Source organism: Pongo pygmaeus, chromosome 5, assembly GCF_028885625.2.
Source record: "Pongo pygmaeus isolate AG05252 chromosome 5, NHGRI_mPonPyg2-v2.0_pri, whole genome shotgun sequence".
Classification (NCBI taxonomy): Eukaryota; Metazoa; Chordata; class Mammalia; order Primates; family Hominidae; genus Pongo; species Pongo pygmaeus.
The window spans coordinates 170,878,153-170,897,713 of record NC_072378.2 but is presented as its reverse complement, the minus strand read 5'-3'; the positions used below and the strand labels follow the sequence as shown (position 1 = coordinate 170,897,713).

General features: G+C 58.4%; 1 long non-coding RNA gene across 1 annotated transcript; it reads right to left on the bottom strand.

Annotated features, from left to right (window-relative positions):
- Positions 1-7,091: 7,091 nt before the first annotated feature.
- On the bottom strand, positions 7,092-9,473 carry LOC129038026 (uncharacterized). The gene is made up of 3 exons (XR_008503046.2): positions 9,419-9,473; positions 7,391-7,645; positions 7,092-7,308 (listed from the first exon to the last, which is right to left on the bottom strand). It is a non-coding gene; the product is annotated as an uncharacterized LOC129038026 (long non-coding RNA).
- Positions 9,474-19,561: the final 10,088 nt, after the last annotated feature.

The window sequence follows — 19,561 nt, the reverse complement described above, 5'->3', positions numbered from 1 at the left end:
GAGAGTAACAACCCCGAACAGAGAGTAACAACCCCGAACAGACAGTAACAACCCCGAACAGGCAGTAACAACCCCGAACAGGCAGTAACAACCCCGAACAGGCAGTAACAACCCCGAACAGGCAGTAACAACCCCGAACAGAGAGTAACAACCCCGAACAGGCAGTAACAACCCCGAACAGGCAGTAACAACCCCGAACAGAGAGTAACAACCCCGAACAGAGAGTAACAACCCGAACAGACAGTAACAACCCGAACAGAGAGTAACAACCCGAACAGAGAGTAACAACCCCGAACAGGCAGTAACAACTCTGAACAGAGAATAACAACCCTGAACAGACAGTAACAACCCTGAACAGGCAGTAACAACCCTGAACAGAGAGTAACAACCCGGAACAGGCAGTAACAACCCCGAACAGAGAGTAACAACCCCGAACAGAGAGTAACAACCCCGAACAGGCAGTAACAACCCCGAACAGGCAGTAACAACCCTGAACAGGCAGTAACAACCCTGAACAGAGAGTAACAACCCTGAACAGAGAGTAACAACCCTGAACAGACAGTAACAACCCTGAACAGACAGTAACAACCCTGAACAGGCAGTAACAACCCTGAACAGAGAGTAACAACCCAGAACAGGCAGTAACAACCCTGAACAGGCAGTAACAACCCTGAACAGGCAGTAACAACCCGGAACAGGCAGTAACAACCCTGAACAGGCAGTAACAACCCTGAACAGAGAGTAAAAACCCTGAACAGGCAGTAACAACCCTGAACAGGCAGTAACAACCCCAGCTAAACCAACAGAACCGGCCTGGCGGCCACTCCTGTTCCAGTGCAGCACTCCACCATGCAGAGGGGTTGGACAAGCTGTTGTAGGTCACAGCAAGGGATGGGCCGTGGGGACCGTGGCCAGGGTGTGAAATCCAAGTGGCACCGGCCGTGGCTCCAGCTAGACCAGGCCCCCTCCTTTCCAAAGGGCAGAGCTGGGGCTGGCCCTGGAGACGCTGGGGTCAGCAATGGCCGAGGCTGTGCTCCCTCCTGGTCTCCGTGTCAAAAGCAGCCGGCGCCCAAGCCTGTCCACGTCGGCACCCGGGGACATCTGCTCTGAACAAGCAGTGGCCACAAAGCTGCCTGGTGTTCCCGAACCCTCCACACCAGCCACAACTGGGCTGGCCCCGCATCCGGAGTCTCTGCCCAGGTGGCAGCTGCCTCAGCACTATTGGGAGGGAATGGCTGGAGAGATCATGGGCTTGGACCAGGCCCTGCGCAAGCTGCACTTCCCAGCAGACAGCACAGAACTGCTGGCGACAGTGGACGCTGGGCCGGAACAGAGCGGCCCTTCCTGTCCCCTGGGGCGGTGTCCGGGAGGCTGCAGGGTTCTCCCTCCCATGTGCCCATTAAAGACACCAGCATTTCCCCACCTCCTGACCTTGGGGCACCTCAGCAAGGAGCCCGCGCTGGCGGCTCCGTCTGGACGATGTCCTGGCTTCCTGCAAAAGTCTTCATGTGAACGCGGCACGTTTCCCAAAGGGAGTGTGGTGGATCCCTCGTTCTGCTCAGAGCTCCCTGCCAGAGTGTCCGCAGCTTGAGTGTTTGGGAAACGCTGGTCACCCCATCCCTGGGAGTCACATGCTCAGGAGACCTGAGGGAGATAAGTGTCCAGGCAGAGCCCCTTCCCTGCCCCCCACATTTTTTTTTTTGAGAAGTAGTAACTACAATTTGTGGAGCACTAGGAATTGTGACAACCACAGTCCTGAGTGCTTCATGTGTGTGAAGAGATGTATTTTAACTTTCTGGATCTTTCACGGTTAGATTGTGGGACCAAGAGCTCTCTTGCGCCTCTGCCGAGGCATCCGTTCTGGGGGTGGGCTTTGGTCCTGAGAGAAGCTGGGAGGGGACAGCAGCCTCGACCTGGGCACAGTGGGAGCTTCCAGGGCAACTATCAGCTTGGGGGTCTTTTCTAAGTTCCTTTATTCTGTCCCTCAGCTTATCAGCGACTGAGCTGGCCGTGTTTAGGACGACGGGGTGATGCCACTGACACTAAGGGAGGCGTGAAGCCTGAGACCCGCCTGTGAGACCGGGACCGGTGGGGCCGGCACGCGCGCAGGTTCCAGCTCTGCCCCAGCAGCCTGAAGCCCTCAGCAACCTGCAGCGTGGGCTCTGAGAAACTTGGTGAAGGAGGGCTTCTCTGCAGGTGGCCAGTGGATGGGACAATCAGGGCAGACTTGGGGGGTCTCTGAAGTCTTGGAAAGTCTGAAGGGCAGGCCAGCCTGGGAGATGGAGGACACACTGGAGTGGCAGGTGCCTCAGGTGGCCGGCTGAGCACCAAAGAGGGACTTCCCACGTACGGGTCTGCTTGGTCTCCTACACGCTTGCCCACGCGCTCCATGGATGCAGGAGCCATGGTTATCCTTGGCAGAAGGTTAAGTGGCACCTGCCTTGCCAGGGACCTACTCCAAGCAGGCACGTCTGGTGAATGCTGCGCCAGGCCCTTCTGGGAGCAGCCCCTCCCCGGGTGCCGGGGTCACCTGGCTCTGCCCGCCTGCGTGTGGATCCCTGCGGGGCAGCGGGCACCCGGATGACGTGGTTTTCCCTCACTGGATTGGAGTGGAGTGAATTTAACCCCCTCGTGGCTGCCATCATTTCCACCATGAGGGAAGAGCAGCAGTGCGGTGGTGGTTTTAGATGTCATCTGTGGAGTACATCAGGCTGACATCCACGTCCTGGACTCCCCCTCGTTTGGTTTCAGAATTTCTCTTAAAGACAACATCATATTGTGACCCCAAAGCATTCGATAGAAATATCAAAATTTTAAGGCACTTCGAGAATTAAGATAAAATGTCTGTAAATATTATGTCAAATTTCACCAAACTTTTCTCCTGTCTGCGTTAACTCAGCTCCTCTAATCTTGTCTCTACTCACATAATGTGCTTAACACCAGCCCCCTCCAGTCCCATCCACATTCCCCGTGCTCCCGGGGCAGTGCACTGTGCTGTCGCCCGACCTGACGTCGCTTTCTTTTGAAACATGTTTCTCCCTCTCCTGCCTGCTGGTTGTCTCATGGATAAAACAGTTCAGCGCTGCAGCTGTAGCGTGATGCCCACGGTGCCCAGGTCCTATCCGGGTGTAAGACCATCAGGATCAGAGCTGGGCCGTGAGGAGCCCACCTGGGCCATCCCCAGCTTTGCAAAGAGGGGCCTGGCTCCACACACGGGGTGCGCCCGACACCTCTCATGGCCCAGCCGCGGCCTCCCCAGCCCTGGGCTTGGTGCTCCGGCCCACGCAGCCTCTCTGTAAATTATTTTTAGAGCCCAGGAATGTTGCACTTGGAACTTCTGAGTCTCCCTTTCCAGGATTAGGAGGTGAGGAGGTGAGGGAACAGGCTGTTTGTGTGGTTGGGATGTTTCTAAGGGGAAGCCGGCATCTGCTGCCGTGGCCCTGAGCCGCCGGCATGACGACGCTGGTGACCTCACGGGCTGCGAAGCTCAGGAGAGGAGAGAGTGCATGGGGGGTGATTGTGAGGGACGCACGGGCTGCGCGGCCACGCAGGGAGAGAGCACTGGGGCCGTGACCTGTGTGAGGGGCCGAGGGGCTGCGTGGCCACTGGGGAGAGCACTGGGGCCGTGATCTGTGTGAGGGGCCGAGGGGCTGCGTGGCCATGCAGGGAGAGAGCACTGGGGCCGTGACCTGTGTGAGGGGCCGAGGGGCTGCGTGGCCACTGGGGAGAGCACTGGGGCCGTGATCTGTGTGAGGGGCCGAGGGGCTGCGTGGCCACTGGGGAGAGCACTGGGGCCGTGATCTGTGTGAGGGGCCGAGGGGCTGCGTGGCCATGCAGGGAGAGAGCACTGGGGCCGTGACCTGTGTGAGGGGCCGAGGGGCTGCGTGGCCACTGGGGAGAGCACTGGGGCCGTGATCTGTGTGAGGGGCCGAGGGGCTGCGTGGCCATGCAGGGAGAGCACTGGGGCCGTGATCTGTGTGAGGGACCGAGGGGCTGCGTGGCCATGCAGGGAGAGCACTGGGGCCGTGATCTGTGTGAGGGGCCGAGGGGCTGCGTGGCCATGTAGGGAGAGCACTGGGGCCGTGATCTGTGTGAGGGGCCGAGGGGCTGCGTGGCCATGCAGGGAGAGCACTGGGGCCGTGATCTGTGAGGGGCCGAGGGGCTGCATGGCCATTGGGGAGAGCACTGGGGCCGTGATCTGTGTGAGGGGCCGAGGGGCTGCGTGGCCCATACAGGGAGAGCACTGGGGTGGGTGATCTGTGTGAGGGATTGGACGGACGGCATGACCCCACACGGAAACACAAGCCGTCCCCAGAGAGAGGCAGGTCTGCTGGGAGGGCAGCGACCATGGCTGGGGCTGGCAGGGGGTGGCCGGGACTGGGACGAGGCCACTCTCATGGGGTGAAGCAACAAGTCTGGCCGGAGCGCAGAGCAGCCCTGACCGACTCCCAACTCCAGCTTCCAGGCAGGAGCAGGCGGTGGCCAGCAGGGTTTCCTGTGAAGTCCCAGGAGTCTGTAGCTGGAAGTGGGCGTAGGGAGCACTGGATCTGTGCCTAACCAGGTGGCCATCCGGGTCCCTTGTGCTGGCTCTGGCTGGACCTCACGCCAGGTCACTGCGGGGGTGGCCCCAGAAAAGGGCACCCTGGGGAGTCACTCCTGGAAGCTCATTCGTTCTGACCTCTCGTTTACAGACCCTTCTTTACGATTTATCAAAGTCTGAACTTCTCCTTGGAGTGGGGACTGATTTCCTGTTGCCGCTGTAATGAACTGTCACACACTTGGTGGCTTAAAGCAACACAAATTTATTATCCTACAGCTCTGTGGCTGGAAGTCTGAAAAGAGTCCCACTGGGCTAAAACTCTAGCTGTCGTCAGGACTGGTTCCTTCTGGAGGCCGCAGGGAGAATCCTCCCCTAGCCCCAGGCCTCTTCCAGCCTCCAGAGGCGGCTGTGTCCTGTGGCTTGAGGCTGCCTCCTCCACCTGCAGAGCCGGCCATGGGGCTCAGCCCTTCTCACGCACGTCCCCCCGATTCCTACCTGTTTCCTCTCCCACTTCTAAGGACCCATTGGCACCTCAGACCCGGCACAATCTCCCCTCTCAGGTCAGCTCAGCCGCAGCCTTCATTTGTCTGGAGCCTAAATTGTGTTTTCCATGTAGCATGACACATTCACCAATGCTGGAGTCTAGGATGGAACGTTGTTGGGAGGCACCGCTCCGCCCACCACAGTGTGGAATGATGGTCAGAGAAGCCATGGAGATGAAGCAAACGTGATTGGCACAGCCGGCCACGAAGCCACGGGCACCATGAGCACATGTGTGCTGTGAGCACACCCTGCACGCATGGCCATTCCGGGGTCACGTGGTAGGGGAGAGCGCATCTCTGGGAGGGACTCCTGGTGAGCTCTGTGCTGAGTGTGGCCCTATCTCAGGGAAACAGGTACTTTAGCACGTGTGTGTGTGTGCTGTGTGTGTACACACACGTCCATGCACATATGCCTGTAGGTGTGTATGTGTGCACGCTTCAGGAGTCAGAGGCCACCCCCACAGTGCTGGTACGTGTGCGTGTGCCTGTGTGTGTGTATGCACTTCAGGAGTCAGAGCCGCCCCCACAGCGCTGGTACGTGTGTGCGTCTCTGTGTGTGTGTGTGTACGTGTGTGTGTCTGTGTGTGTGTGTACGTGTGTGTGCACATGCTTCAGGAGTCAGAGGCCACCCCCACAGCACTGGAATGTGTATGTGTGTGTGTGTGTGTGTGTGTATGCACTTCAGGAGTCAGAGCTGCCCCCACAGCGCTGGTACGTGTATGTGTGTGTGTTGTGTGTACGTGTGTGTGTGTCTGTGTGTGTACGTGTGTGTGCCTATACTTCAGGAGTCAGAGGCCACTCCCGCGGCACTGGTATGTGTATGTGTGTACGTGTGTGTACGTGCTTCAGGAGTCAGAGCTGCCTCCACAGTGCTGGTATGTGTATGTGTCTGTGTGTTATGTGTACGTGTGTGTGTGTCTGCGTGTGTGTGTACGTATGTGCCCACACTTCAGGAGTCAGAGGCCACTCCCACAGCGCTGGTGTATGTGTGTGTGTATGTATGCGCTTCAGGAGTCACAGCCACCCCCACAGCATTGGTACGTGTCTGTGTCTGTGTGTCTGTGTGTGTCTGTGTCTGTGTGTGTATGTGTGTGCACATGCTTCAGGAGTCAAAGCCACCCCCCATAGTGCTGGTTCGTGTGTCTGTGTGTGTGTGTACGTGTGTGTGTCTGTGTGTGCACGTGTCTGTGTGTGTGTGCCTGTGTGTGCATGTGTGTGCACATGCTTCAAGAGTCAGAGCCACCCCCACAGTGCTGGTACGTGTGTCTGTGAGTGTGTACGTGTGTGTGTGCATGTACGTGTGTGTGCACATGCTTCAGGAGTCAGAGCCACCCCCACAGCGCTGGTACATGTGTCTGTGTGTGTGTGTACGTGTGTGTCTGTGTGTGTGTGTACGTGTGTGTCTGTGTGTACGTGTGTGTGTCTGTGTGTGTATGTGCCTGTGTGTGCACGTGTGTGTGTCTATGTGTGTACATGTGTGTCTGTGTGTGTGTACGTGTGTGTGTCTGTGTGTGTACGTGTGTGCACATGCTTCAGGAGTCAGAGCCGCCCCCACAGTGCTGTCCCTGGCTTTTCTGCCTCATCCCTACAGGCTCTGCTGTGGCGACTGCAGGCTCCTGTCCCCGTAAATCAGCCCGTCCTCAGCACCGGCTCTTCTCCACTCCTTGCTTCACCCACCTACAGTAGCTTCAAACCCCAGGAATGTGGTTATAAAAATGAAAATATGTAAAATGAGACGCCATCTAATGCCACCCTTTTGGTGGAAAGCAGATTTAGGCTTAAGACAGCTGGTGCCTGAGCGTTTGCGAGTTCACGTTCTGAGGCTCGGGAATGCCTGCAAGTGGATATCCAGGCAGCAGCATCAATCGGTGGTCTTAAAAGCAACAGGAAGACATTTTTGTGTTGCCAGGAGAGGCACATTTTATGACTTACTGTGCTAGAAATCTGCATATACAAAATGTTGATGGAATGGAGTTAGGGTTTTTAGGGTCAAAAAATACACACCAAGATAAGAATTGTGAAAATATAATGAACGGTTGGGCCAGAATTAGCACAAACGGAAGTGACTGAAAGGAAATTTGGTGACGGGAGGGTCCCTCGTTGCGGTTACTTTGGGGAGACTGTAAATCCTTGAGGGAGGGTGTGGCCTGGCTCTGCCCAGGGTTGGCCTCTGACCGGCTGTGCGGCCCCGGGCGACCCCCAGCGCTCAGGCCTCCGTGTCTTCATCTGAGGAGAGTGGGAAAAAGTCCTTTGGAGGAAGGAGGGCTGCCATGGGGATGATCCTGAATCGCTGGTGTACCTGGAGTACCTGATGTATGTCTGCTCCGTGAGTTCTCTGGGCGTTGGAGCTGCCGTTACTGATGGCTGCGGCCCCTTGTTGGGTGCCTATGGTTGCCGAGTGCTGAGCTTGACGCGGGCTGCGTGCTGGAATCACTTCGGAGCTGCATAAAGCCCTCTGTCCAGGGCCGCATCCCAGACTGCCTAAGCCGGGGCCTTCGGGAGCAGAACGGGCTGCCAGGAGGCGCCTAGCGCGTGGTCCAGGTCAGAGCCGGTGGCTGCTCCACTGGACAAATGGGACAAACGCGACGCAGGGCCCGGTGCTCTCCTGCCTCACTGGGAGGGTGACAGACGGTTGTGGGTGTTGGGACCTCCGGCAGAGCAGGGAGGGGACCGGAGCCAGAGGCTGAGACGGGCGAGTGGGATCAATACCAGCCGGCACCATGGGCTTCAGTGCAGGGCCCTCCAGCCACCCTTCCCCAGAGTGCATTCTTGAGCTCCTGCTGTGGGGTTCTGAGTGGGGGGGTCCCTCCTGGCGTCCCCCAGGGGCTATCTGTGCCTGCATTCCTCCTCTTGACAAGTCCCGGGGACGGGGCTACATCTGGGGCTTCCGGATCCCTCAGACGCTGGTGAGTGCAATCCTTTGCACACAGAAGGCACTCAGTAAGAAGTGTTTAATTGATTGGCTATTCTTGCCAAATTTGTACGTCTTTCTTTCTGTCCCCAACACCCTGGTATGTGGCAAGCCTTGAGGGTAGAGGAATGAGCTCAGGGGTGAGATCAGGAGGAAACTTTGCCCCCCTGGAACTGGCTGTGCCCTTGAACCAGTCACTTCGCCTCCCCATTTAAAAAGTGGAAATGGTGAGGCAGACAGATCACGAGGTCAGGAGATCGAGACCGTCCTGGCTAACATGGGGAAACCCTGTCTTTATTAAAAATACAAAAAATTAGCTGGGCATGGTGGTGTGCACCTGTAGTCCCAGCTACCCGGGAGGCTAAGGCAGGAGAATCGCTTGAACCCGGGAGGTGGAGGTTGCAGTGAGCTGAGATTGCCCCACTGCACTCCAGCCCGGGTGACAGGGCGAGACTGTCTCAAAAAAAAAAAAAAAAAAAAAAAGGGGGAGATGGTAATTTCTGCCATCCTCACTGTGTTAGAGGCTGTGGGGATCAAATGATAGATTTTTGCAAAATATTATACAATTACAAAGTCTTATCCCGGGCAATAGCACCCTAGTCCTAAGCCCAAGCTTTGTACCTGTCAGGTTCTCCTGGGAGGCCTCTCGCACGTCCAGGGACCCGCAGCCACACTGGGCAGGGTGCTTTAGGCATAACTGCAGCGCGGCCTGGCCTGCTGTGTTCGGTCCCTTGAGTTCTGAGAACGCCCTGCCTCTGCCTCCCCTCGGAGCCTGGGGTCTGTTTGGGCTCCTCCTCCCCTCAGTCCAAACCCTCTTTAAAGCCAGGTTGATGCTGACCAGAACCCAGTGTGACTGTGACCCTGGGCACACCGCGCCCCTTAATTTGTCAATTTGGGGAATTAATCTGTGGAAGAATGAGCGGGAGTCAGGGGTCAGGCCTGCTGGCTGGTTGTGCTCCACGGGGGGCTAATGAAGACCCCCCAGTGGGGAGGGAGCGAGGCCAGGCGGGCGCCCTGCCCCCGTTTCCTGACGGCCGCTCAGCAGGCTGTGGGGTTATCTGGGAGCCCCACAGCCCAGCCTGCAGGAGTCGTGGCCTGTCCTGAGAAGAGCTGCCTCTTTCGGGAAGTTCGAGCTTTAACTGTGGGATGGACTCTGACCGGCCTGTCCAGGGCGGCCCCCACATAGGAGCAGGCCCGGGAGTGCCCAGGTCCACCTGCCTAGACAACAGATTCCACCTGCCAGTGCCATGTCCCTGGAAAGGCTGCCCGCCTGCCTGAGCCACGGCCCCGGAGGGCCACTCACCTGCCCATGCACCCCAAGGGTGGCGCATCTGCCCACGCCCCTGGAAGAGCCGCCCACCTGCCTGGCCACGCCCTTGGAAGGGCCGCCCACCTGCCTGGCCACGCCCCTGAAGGGCCACTCACCTGCCCATGCCCCCCAAGGGTCGCCCACCTGCCCACGCCCCTGGAAGGGCCACCCACCTGCCTGGCCACGCCCCTGGAAGGGCCGCCCACCTGCCTGGCCACGCCCCTGGAAGGGCAGCCCACCTGCCTGGCCACGCCCCTGGAAGGGCCGCCCACAGACATCCTCTTGGCTGAGTTGTGTTGCCAGAAAACTTCTGTCAAAACACAATCGTTTCTGGAAGTGAGACGATTGAACTGGTTTCTTGCCAACAGGTGTCCCAGAAGGAGCATTCCCAGCTCCCTGGAGGCAGGAACGGAGACCCCCGGGGAGAGAGTGGTCCAGGGTCCTCTTCCCAGCACCCACGCTGCTGGAGCCACCAGATCTCCCGGGAGGAGACCCAGCTGCACTCAGAAGAATCACGCTGGCCTAGGAGATGGACGGCGGCGTGCAGGGTGAGGAATAAAAGTCCTGCTGGTGCTGCCCGAGGCCCGGGTTGTGTGGACAGCGGGGGGGCGGCACCGGTCTCTCGGTGCCCAGGTTCTGTCTACGTTCTGCTGCCTCCCTGGCCGTACCCGTACCGGTATTAAGAGGGATATGTACACCCCTGCCCCACCCATAGAAAACAGACTCTGTGGTGCCCGTGAAAATACACGTTAGTGAGACTGGCACGCCCACGTCACGTGGCCTCATGATCACTCCAGGCTAGGCCCAATTTCCAAATAAGGGTGCGCCCAAGGGTGCTGGGTCAGGACCCCTTGAGTGTCACCCAAGAAGCCGTGCCGGGCTCTGGCCTATGAGAACTTTGGTCGTGTGTTACAGTAGCGGGAAGGAGCCTGGGGCAGTGGAGCTGTGCGGGGGCAGAGTTGGCTCCTGCGGGTTTGAGGGAATGAGGGGCTCAGAGGGGGTCTGTGGAAGATGGGATCTGGGCGGCCCCTTGCTGGACGCTGAGCAACGTCTGACTGCAGCTTCCTGCCGGGACCTGACATGCAAACAGCAGAAACCATGGGGACGCAACACACTTGCTGGGGCAGGCTGGGTGGGCAGCCTGGCGCCAATCACCTCGGCTCTGCAGCCTGGAGCGGACGGAGCAGGGGGCTCCTGCTGCCTCCGAGGGCCGAGCGTGGCTTTCCATTCCCAGCCAACGGGTCTGGAAAGCAGACCGCACGGGTCCAATAATCAATCATCCACTTAATCAATTAGGAGTATGCTAATGCAGGAGGATGGCGGGCAGCGCTGCACTAGGCCGGGGCTGGATGCTGGTCCCCTAATCAGCGGCAGGTGAAGGGGCTGGGGCGGGCCGGGGGCGTCTTTGTGCTTGGAGGGAGAGGATGCCCGGACGTGGGCCTGGGGGCTCAGCCAGCCGCCTGCCCGCGAGAGGTGGGGCCGCTTTGTCCCGAAGTTACCCTGTAGGGAGGGCTTTCCTGGGTTGTCACTCAGCGCCAAGCGAGGCAGTTTCAGGGACTTACATTTTCATCACTTCTAAGACCTGGAGAGTGCACTGAGTTCAGCCTTGAAACGATCCCTGCTTTTCATAATAGAGGGTGAGTCTGCTGACTTTTGCCTGCAAACCCTGAGATCCGGTGACATAAAAAGTGAGAAAATCGCCATTCCCTCTCAGCAGCACATGTGAGCTTGAGAACCGCCTGCCCCCACGGGGCCGCAGCACCCGACCCGTCTCTAAAACAGCAACAGCGGCGCCTGCACCGACGTCTGCTTCTAGGCCGGGATAACATAATGCACCTTAACGCACTTTGCCAATGCTGCTGGGAGCATAAATGCGGATTATTATAATTGACAATGAGTCTTGTTTCCATCGGTGCAGTGTAAATATATGCGAAATTTACTAGGAGAGACACCACTTTTTGCAGACTGTGATGCTATTTCCCTCTGAATTCAGCCAGTTGGAGCTTTTTAAAGCATCTTCCTTTCTCTCGGGGTGCGGGTGCCCCATGTGCTCTCCCTGTCGCCACCTCTGCCCTGCCCCTTTCCTGGAGGCTCCAGGAGAGAAGGCACACAGCTGCCCTCCACGCTTCCAGCTTCTCAAGGCTGCCCATCGCTTGCGGCCTCTGCCTTTGACCCAGCAGCGCGGGTTGGCCTCTCCGGCCATCTCTCTCTGGTCCCAGCATCTCAGGTCGGCCTCTCCTGCCATCTCTCTCTGGTCCCCATACCCCCCACAACCTGAGGGTCTTGGGGTTACATTGGGCCCAGCAGACCACGCGCGATGCTCTCCCCACATTGCAGGGCCCAAAGCTGTGTGGGGCTTTTCCTAATCGCTCTTCTGGATGATCTGTATGAAATTTTCCCGCTCCGCAGCACACAGAGACACAGCTGAGGGCCAGCATGAGACCAGCTCAGAGGGTCACCCTTATGTGAAGGCCTCGGGCCACAAGGCTGTGTCTCACCTGTGGAGGTGCTCGCCACTTGCTGACAGAGCCGGAACCAGAGGGGTCTCAGGAGGGGCTGCAGATGTGGGGTGGGCACAGCCTCAGCCTCAGTGTTTGCTATGGTGTTGCTGCAGGCAGGAAGCGTCTCCGAGGGGATCTGGCATGGGGAGGTCATTGCCTGAGGGGACCCCTCGGGACCACGTGTGCCAGGCTCTGGGGGTCCTGGGATGGAGCTCGGGCCCTGACCAGCTGGCCCGTGGCTGTCGGCCTGGGAACCAGAGTTGTGCATGGCTGCCTGAGACGGCAATGGCCTCGACTTGGAGTGTCTGGCCGGTGGCACGTCAGAGCCCGTGGGATTTAAAATGTCCTGGGCTCAGTCTCCCTGGTTGGGAGCCCAGCCTCGGGGGGTCTGCAGGGCCCAGGTGATGCTGGGAGCCCGGACCCTTCGCTTCCTGTCTTTCCAGCAGCACCCCCAGCGCGTTCCAGGCCGTGCGGGCGCTGAGATGGGTGTGAGTGCGTGTCCTGCTGCGTCTGTGGCCCATGGGTGGCACTGGAGTTCTGGAAGCCCTTAGAGTCCCAGGAGGCCCCTTCCCTGCCTCAGGCCCGAGTTCTGCACCATTCAGGCCTCTGGTGTCTGCACAGGAGAGGGTGGGCGCCCACACAGACAGGAGGCCCTGTGGGGGCTATGGGAACGGGCGGCTTCTCCCGGAGGACGTGTGGTCATAAAGCCCAGCTTGGCTCCCGGGGATGAAGGGGCAGGTGACTCACGGAGCCCCTTGGGGAACCCTGTGTCTCCTCTAGACTTGCTGAGATGGAGGTAGCATCTGTGCGCCCCACCCCACAGCGGTGTCTGGCTTTCCTTTGGCTGACCATCCCCCAGCCCTGCCCCCTTCTGTGGAAGTCAATTCGGCTGAAGGTGTGGGGAGGTCCGCGTGCACCCACCACGCAGGGCACAGCCTCCCTGGTTGAGAACAACTGCCTCCCACCCGAGTGGATACCAGGCTTTCTATAGGAACATCCGTGGAAAGATTTTTCTTCTGAAATCTTACCCAGGTTCTTAACAGTTGGGACCAATTTAGCCCCAGCTTTATCACGGCCTATAAATTGGCTTCTCATTCTTTGGGTTTAAGATTCCATCCCAGGCATATAGTTACTTCCCCAAAGACGCTTTTATGCTCCTAAGTGACCAGACATCATGTCCCTAATCCTTTACCTTGATTAGAAATGGATCCCATATTTTAGCGGGTTGTCAGCCAGCCCCTCGCCCTCTGGACCCACTGTCTGAAGTTGGCAGTTGTGGTTGTAAGCCCGTTCGGTCCCGAAATAGCTGACCGCCGCTCACTGCATTTTCCATCTCAGCAGGACCGTGTGCGGCTGCAAAGCTGAGCTGTTGTCTTGCCTGTGGTTTCCGAAACACAGCCCTGGGCCCTGTGATGGCTGCATTTCCTCTGCGCAGCTTTGAGGGACGGAGTGTGCTGACCAACAGAAGAAAGACAAACAGCAGAAACTGACACTGTGGTGGCTGCTGGACGTGGCCTCGGTCGGCTGCGGAGAGAGAATTTATTTCCACAGCAACCCTCAGCAGGCGCAGGCCTCGGCCAGACCCATTTTTAGAAAGGAACATGAGATCAGAAAGCCTTGTGTGTTGTTTTAAAACAAACCCTGCATCCACTGCTCACCTACTCCTCTGTGAGGCAGGTGACGCCTCCTCCTGAAGAGAATCGGGGCGTCCCACAACTACCCCAATCTTCCCACTGCCTGTGCAGTGCAGAGCAGGACACACCTGCAGGGGCCAGGGGACGAGCACTGGGTTCCGTAGAATGATCCTGGGTCCTGTAGAGGGGTCCTGGGTTCTGTAGAGGGGCCCTGGGTTCTATAGAGGGGACCTGGGTCCTGTAGAGGGGTCCTGGGTTCTACAGAGGGGCCCTGGGTCCTGTAGAGGGGTCCTGGGTTCTATGGAAGGGTCCTGGGTTCTGCAGAGGGGTCCTGGGTTCTGTAGAGGGGTCCTGGGTTCTGTAGAGGGGTCCTGGGTTCTGTAGAGGGGTCCTGGGTCCTGTAGAGGGGCCCTGGGTTCTGTAGAGAGGTCCTGGGTTCTATGGAAGGGTCCTGGGTTCTATAGAGGGTCCTGGGTTCTACAGAGGGGCCCTGGGTCCTGTAGAGGGGTCCTGGGTTCCGTAGAGGGGTCCTGGGTTCCATAGAATGGTCCTGGGTCCTGTAGAGGGGTCCTGGGTTCTGTAGAGGGGTCCTGGGTTCTATAGAGGGGCCCTGGGTTCTGTGGAGGGGTCCTGGGTTCTGTAGAGGGGTCCTGGGTTCTGTAGAGGGGTCCTGGATTCTGTAGAGGGGTCCTGGGTTCTATGGAGGGGTCCTGGGTTCTGTGGAGGGGTCCTGAGTTCTGTAGAGAGGTCCTGGGTTCTGTAGAGGGGCCCTGGGTTCTGTAGAGGGGTACTGGGTTCTGTGGAGGGGTCCTGGGTTCTGTAGAGGGGTCCTGGGTTCTGTGGAGGGGCCCTGGGTTCTGTAGAGGGGCCCTGGGTTCTGTAGCAGGGTCCCTGGGTTCTGTGGAGGGGCCCTAGGTTATATAGAGGGGTCCTGGGTTCCGTGGAGGGGCCCTGGGTTCCGTAGAGGGGTCCTGGGTTCTGTGGAGGGGTCCTGGGTTCTATAGAGGGGTCCTGGGTTCTGTAGAGGGGTCCTGGGTTCTATAGAGGGGCCCTGGGTTCTGTAGAGGGGCCCTGGGTTCTATAGAGGGGTCCTGGGTTCTGTGGAGAGGTCCTGGGTTCTGTGGAGGGGTCCTGGGTTCTGTGGAGGGGTCCTGGGTTCTGTGGAGGGGTCCTGGGTTCTGTAGAGGGGTCCTGGGTTCTGTAGAGGGGCCCTGGGTTCTGTAGAGGGGTCCTGGGTTCTGTAGAGGGGTCCTGGGTTCTGTGGAGGGGTCCTGGGTTCTATAGAGGGGCCCTGGGTTCTGTAGAGGGGTCCTGGGTTCTGTAGAGGGGTCCTGGGTTCTGTAGAGGGGTCCTGGGTTCTGTGGAGGGGCCCTGGGTTCTGTAGAGGGGCCCTGGGTTCTGTGGAGGGGCCCTGGGTTCTGTGGAGGGGTCCTGGGTTCTGTGGAGGAGCCCTGGGTTCTGTGGAGGGGTCCTGGGTTCTATAGAGGGGCCCTGGGTTCTGTAGAGGGGCCCTGGGTTCTGTGGAGGGGCCCTGGGTTCTATAGAGGGGCCCTGGGTTCTGTAGAGGGGCCCTGGGTTCTATAGAGGGGTCCTGGGTTCTGTAGAGGGGTCCTGGGTTCTGTAGAGGGGTCCTGGGTTCTATAGAGGGGCCCTGGTTTCTGTAGAGGGGTCCTGGGTTCTGCAGAGGGGCCCTGGGTTCTATAGAGGGGTCCTGGGTTCTGTAGAGGGGTCCTGGGTTCTGTGGAGGGGTCCTGGGTTCTGTGGAGGGGCCCTGGGTTCTGTGGAGGGGTCCTGGGTTCTGTGGAGGGGCCCTGGGTTCTATAGAGGGGTCCTGGGTTCTATAGAGGGGTCTTGGGTTCTATCGAGGGGCCCTGGGTTCTGTGGAGGGGCCCTGACTCAGGCCTTGCCCAGGGGCATGGGCTTTTCTGGCCGATACTGCTAGGCCTGGGGCTGACAGCAGAAGAGCACAACCATGGAGGGAGGAGGCCGGGGCTGTGAGGACCCAGGAGGGTGAGAAGCTGGGCAGGCCATGCTGGAAGGCCTGTGTGTACCAGGGTCTTCCTGGCAGGGCTGGAGAAGACCCTCCTGGAAGGAACAGGAGGCGAGTGCAGTACCAGATGCAATGACCCATCTCATCCGTCACTACCTGGCCTGCAGGCCTGGGCTGGGACGAGGGAGAGCACACAGGCCTGGGCTGGGAGGAGGGAGAGGGGTGTGCAGCTTTGCCTGCTGGCTTCCATGTCTGCAGTGAGCTCAAGGGCCAGGATGGTGTGGGGGAGATGCCCCCTCCAGCCAGTACCCCTGGGGCCCTGGCCCCCACTGGCTTGTCTAGTGGGAAAGGACCTTCCCATGCACCCTGAGTGGGCTTGTCAGGCCCCCTTTGTGCCTCCTGTGGATGGAGATGAGGATGCAGTCGAAGCGCCCAGTGCCTGTGAGGACCCTCCCGAGCCCCTCGCTCTCCTCCGGGGACACAGGGGCACCTCTGACTGCAGGCGCAGGGAGGAAGGTTGCTGTGGTCCTGGCAGCCCCTGCCGGTTTCCCAGCCTTGCTCTTTCTACGGTTGCTTGTGGATTGGAGTCAACCTGGGTGCCCACCTACTGGAGTCCACTGGGGTGGGTGTAGGTGGAGGGGGCCTTCTGCAGAGCTAGTGGGGTGTTGTGGGGGCTGGTGTGCGGACGCTCGGTGCAGGCCACCGAGACAGGCATGTCCGGCTCCTGCAGGTGGGACTGGGGGAGTCATGGTTGTGGTGGCGATCGCCTCAAACGCCTGACTTTCTGGGAATGGTATTTTTTTCTCAGATGTGAGCCTCTTACTAACAGCACACACCTCCTTCCCTCTCCCCGGCAGCCCCCATTGCCACAAATGAGGTGATAGAGGGCAGTCTTCAGCTTGGGGTTCACTGGGAGGCTCCCCCTCTGTGTGGAGATGGCTCGCTCTGAAGTTCTGCAGGAGTGGGCTGGCCGCCAAGCTCTCAGCACCTGCCGGCAGGGCTGCTGACTCATGCTGTAATGGGGACATTGATGTGTGAGGAATTTATGCAGCCGGGCGGCAGCCCTTCACTTTTCTAACGGTGAAGCACTTCACAGAGAAAACACAACGGGATCAAATCACAATTAGAGTCAGTCCCAGCTCCTGCAGGGCAGCCGCAGCCTGGCGGGCGGGCGGGCACAGGGCCTCCAGCCAGCTGGTGGGTGGAGGGTGGGAGGGCAGGGCCAGAGCTCACCCCATAACCTGGCGTACTGGGGGGCAGGGAACAGCATGGGCAGCCTTGGGCCAAACAACCACCCCACGTTTGATCTGGCAGAGGAACGTCCTTCTTGGTATGGCTCGGCCTGAGCACCTGCAGCTGGTTTCACAGTGTTGCTTCAGCTCGGGGCGCCCTGGAATCAGCTGCACCTTGTCTACCTCACAGCAGTCCCCAGCTCCAGATCCTCCAGGCAGGGACCTGGGACGGTGCGGAGGGGGGCTGAGGCTCCCTGGCAGTCTGAGGCACTGGTCGGGGCCTCACCTGGATGGCTCTCCTGCTCCAGCCTCCAGATCCCTGCCTGGCCTTAGAGAACAAAGCTAATTTGTAAAGAGATCAATAGGAAATGCTGATGAGACGGTCACAATGCACCTTAGCCTGAGGACTTGAATTCCTGCTTCAAGAATCTGTGGCTTCCGCTACTCAATGCTGGGGACAGACGTCAGGGGACTGTGGACATCATCGGCCGAGTGACTATTTCCTTATGACCAGCCTTTCTCCACGCTGATTTTCCTGTTCTGTGCTCTCTCAGCCAAGCTGTTTGAGGTTTGGCTCAGGAAACCAGGCCAACAATGGAACTGAAAGACAATCCCACCAAAGAGAAAACCAGCAGGGTGGGCGACGCCTGGGCTCCAAGAACCGGGGGGAGAGGGCATTTCCCTCAGATGGAGTGTTTCCTAACCCTGGGGCAACTTTCCCGAAACATGGCAGACTTGCCTGACCCAAATAGCCCCTTATTCTTGGCTGCACTTGTGACCACCAGGCACAGCTCCTCGGAGGTGTGGACAAAGGAGGCCTTGGCGAGAACAGGGTTCGGTGGCCGGTGGGTGGAGAAGTCGGTGCTGGCTGCACCGTGGAGCCCGTGGATCAACATTTGCTGAGGACCCCAGTGTGGAAAGTCGTGGTCGCACTTCCTTCCGGATCTGCTGAGCTGCCACTCATGGCGGGAGAGTTGGGACGTCCTGTAATTCTGGAAAGGCTCCTGCTCTGAAGGAGTTCAAGGTTTTCCTGTCCGGTCTGACATCCCCAGACGTTTGCCCTGCTAGGGCTGAATAAAGGTGTCCAGGCATGTGAAGGAACAATTTGAGGGACAATCTGGCTTTTTATTTTTTTAACAGTTCTTTTCTAAACACCTCAGAATAAATGAAACAAAGTCTATTTATCACTAGAGATGAAGACACATCCCTGATTTACGTTGCCACGCAGGGAGAAGTGCTTTGTTTCTACTCAGCAGGAGGCACGGGCAGGCGGGAGGAGCTGTCTCGGGAACACCAGCCTCCCTGCGGAGGCTCTCAGCTGATCCAAGGCTGGCTCAGGAGAGGAGGAAAGCGTGCCTGAGACTGCTCTGTCTTTCTGCCCCAGCAACAGAGAGCCAAAGAAAAGACACGAGGCCCAAAGTATCACCTTCTAAATCACCTCCCTCAGCTACTCCCCCAGGGTTTCCAAATACCCAGGTTCCCCTCAAGAGCTGCCTGAAGCTGCCTCTGCCGCCCGCTCCTCTAGGCGCCCGTGATGAGCCCAGGGCTTCCCCCTCAGGAACCAAACCGAACTGACTGTCTTGGTTTTCTCCTTGTTCTCCATGAATCCTCTGCACATTTTAACCTTCCATGCAGCAGCTATGAATCCGTTCCCAGAGCCAGGCTAGATGATACAACACCCATTTCCCAGCTGCTTGCAGCTCTTGCGTTAGCTGGGAAGCAGCTTTCCCTTAAGGGAATTTATCACCCTTAGAATTTTTTATTTTTTTAGAAAAATATACATTTTTTCTTTCCTTTTAAAAAAGCCTTCAGGCTCTTGCTAACTTCACAACTGGAGCCCTATCAGAAAAAGGCAAGTTGTCAAATTGCAAATATGAAGTCTGTGTTGTTGAATCGTGAGCGCCGGGGAGAATAGAGGGGGCCGTGGAGCTGGCTCGGGGTCAGAGCCCTGCGGAGACGCCAGGGCTGGGCGGGCCTGAGACCTCCGCCTGCAGTCAGCAAGGCCCCCTTGGCTGATGGACCTGAGAATTTCTGTGTTACCTCTTTCTATTTCTGCATGCTTCACATCACAGAATTTTCGAAAAGTGGCAATGGAACCGAATGATAAAAGCAATTCTAGGATAGAGCATCTTGCTTTCACATGAACGGCATTCCATCTAAGACGGTTCAGCACTTCCTAATTCCTGTCCACCATCTTCAGGGTTCCTTGGAGTGGTGGCCCCCTGGTGACATCAGCTGGCACAGTGATTTGACCGAGTCCTCAAAGCTCCTGTGTTGGAAATTTAATCCCCAATGCAACGGTGTTGGGAGGTGAACACCTTGAGTAGGTTCTGAGGCAGCAGTGCCCAGCAGTGCCCGCCCCAGGTGCCCCGTCGTGGTCCCTGGGTCCCCAGCCCCACCTGCCCATCTCTCTCCAGCTCCGGCTTCACTGTGTACTGGGGATTATGGAAATGATGTCACGGAACTTTCTGGAATTCTCCCGTGAGTTGCCAGAGGCAGCACCTGGATCACTGTGTACACTGATTGCAGAGTTTGCGGCTTCTCCAGCAGCTGCTGCCCAGGCCGCCCTCCACCCACACTCACCCACAGGAGGAGCCTGAGGACTCAGGGAGGGATTCCTCCTCCCCAGAAGCCACTGGGAAGTGAGTGAGGCTCTGTCTACACTGCAGGCAGTGGAGGGGAGGCAGGCAGCAGGCTGGTGGGGTAGGTAAGTCTCTGTCTACACTGCAGGTAGTGGAGGGGCAGCTGGTAGCAGGCTTGTTGGCAGGAGGTGAGCCTCTGTCTACACTGTAGGCAGTGGAGGGGTGGCTGGCAGCAGGCTTGTTGGGGAGGGTGAAGCTCTGTCTACACTGTAGGCAGTGGAGGGGCGGCAAGCAGCAGGCTTGTTGGTGGGGGGTGAGCC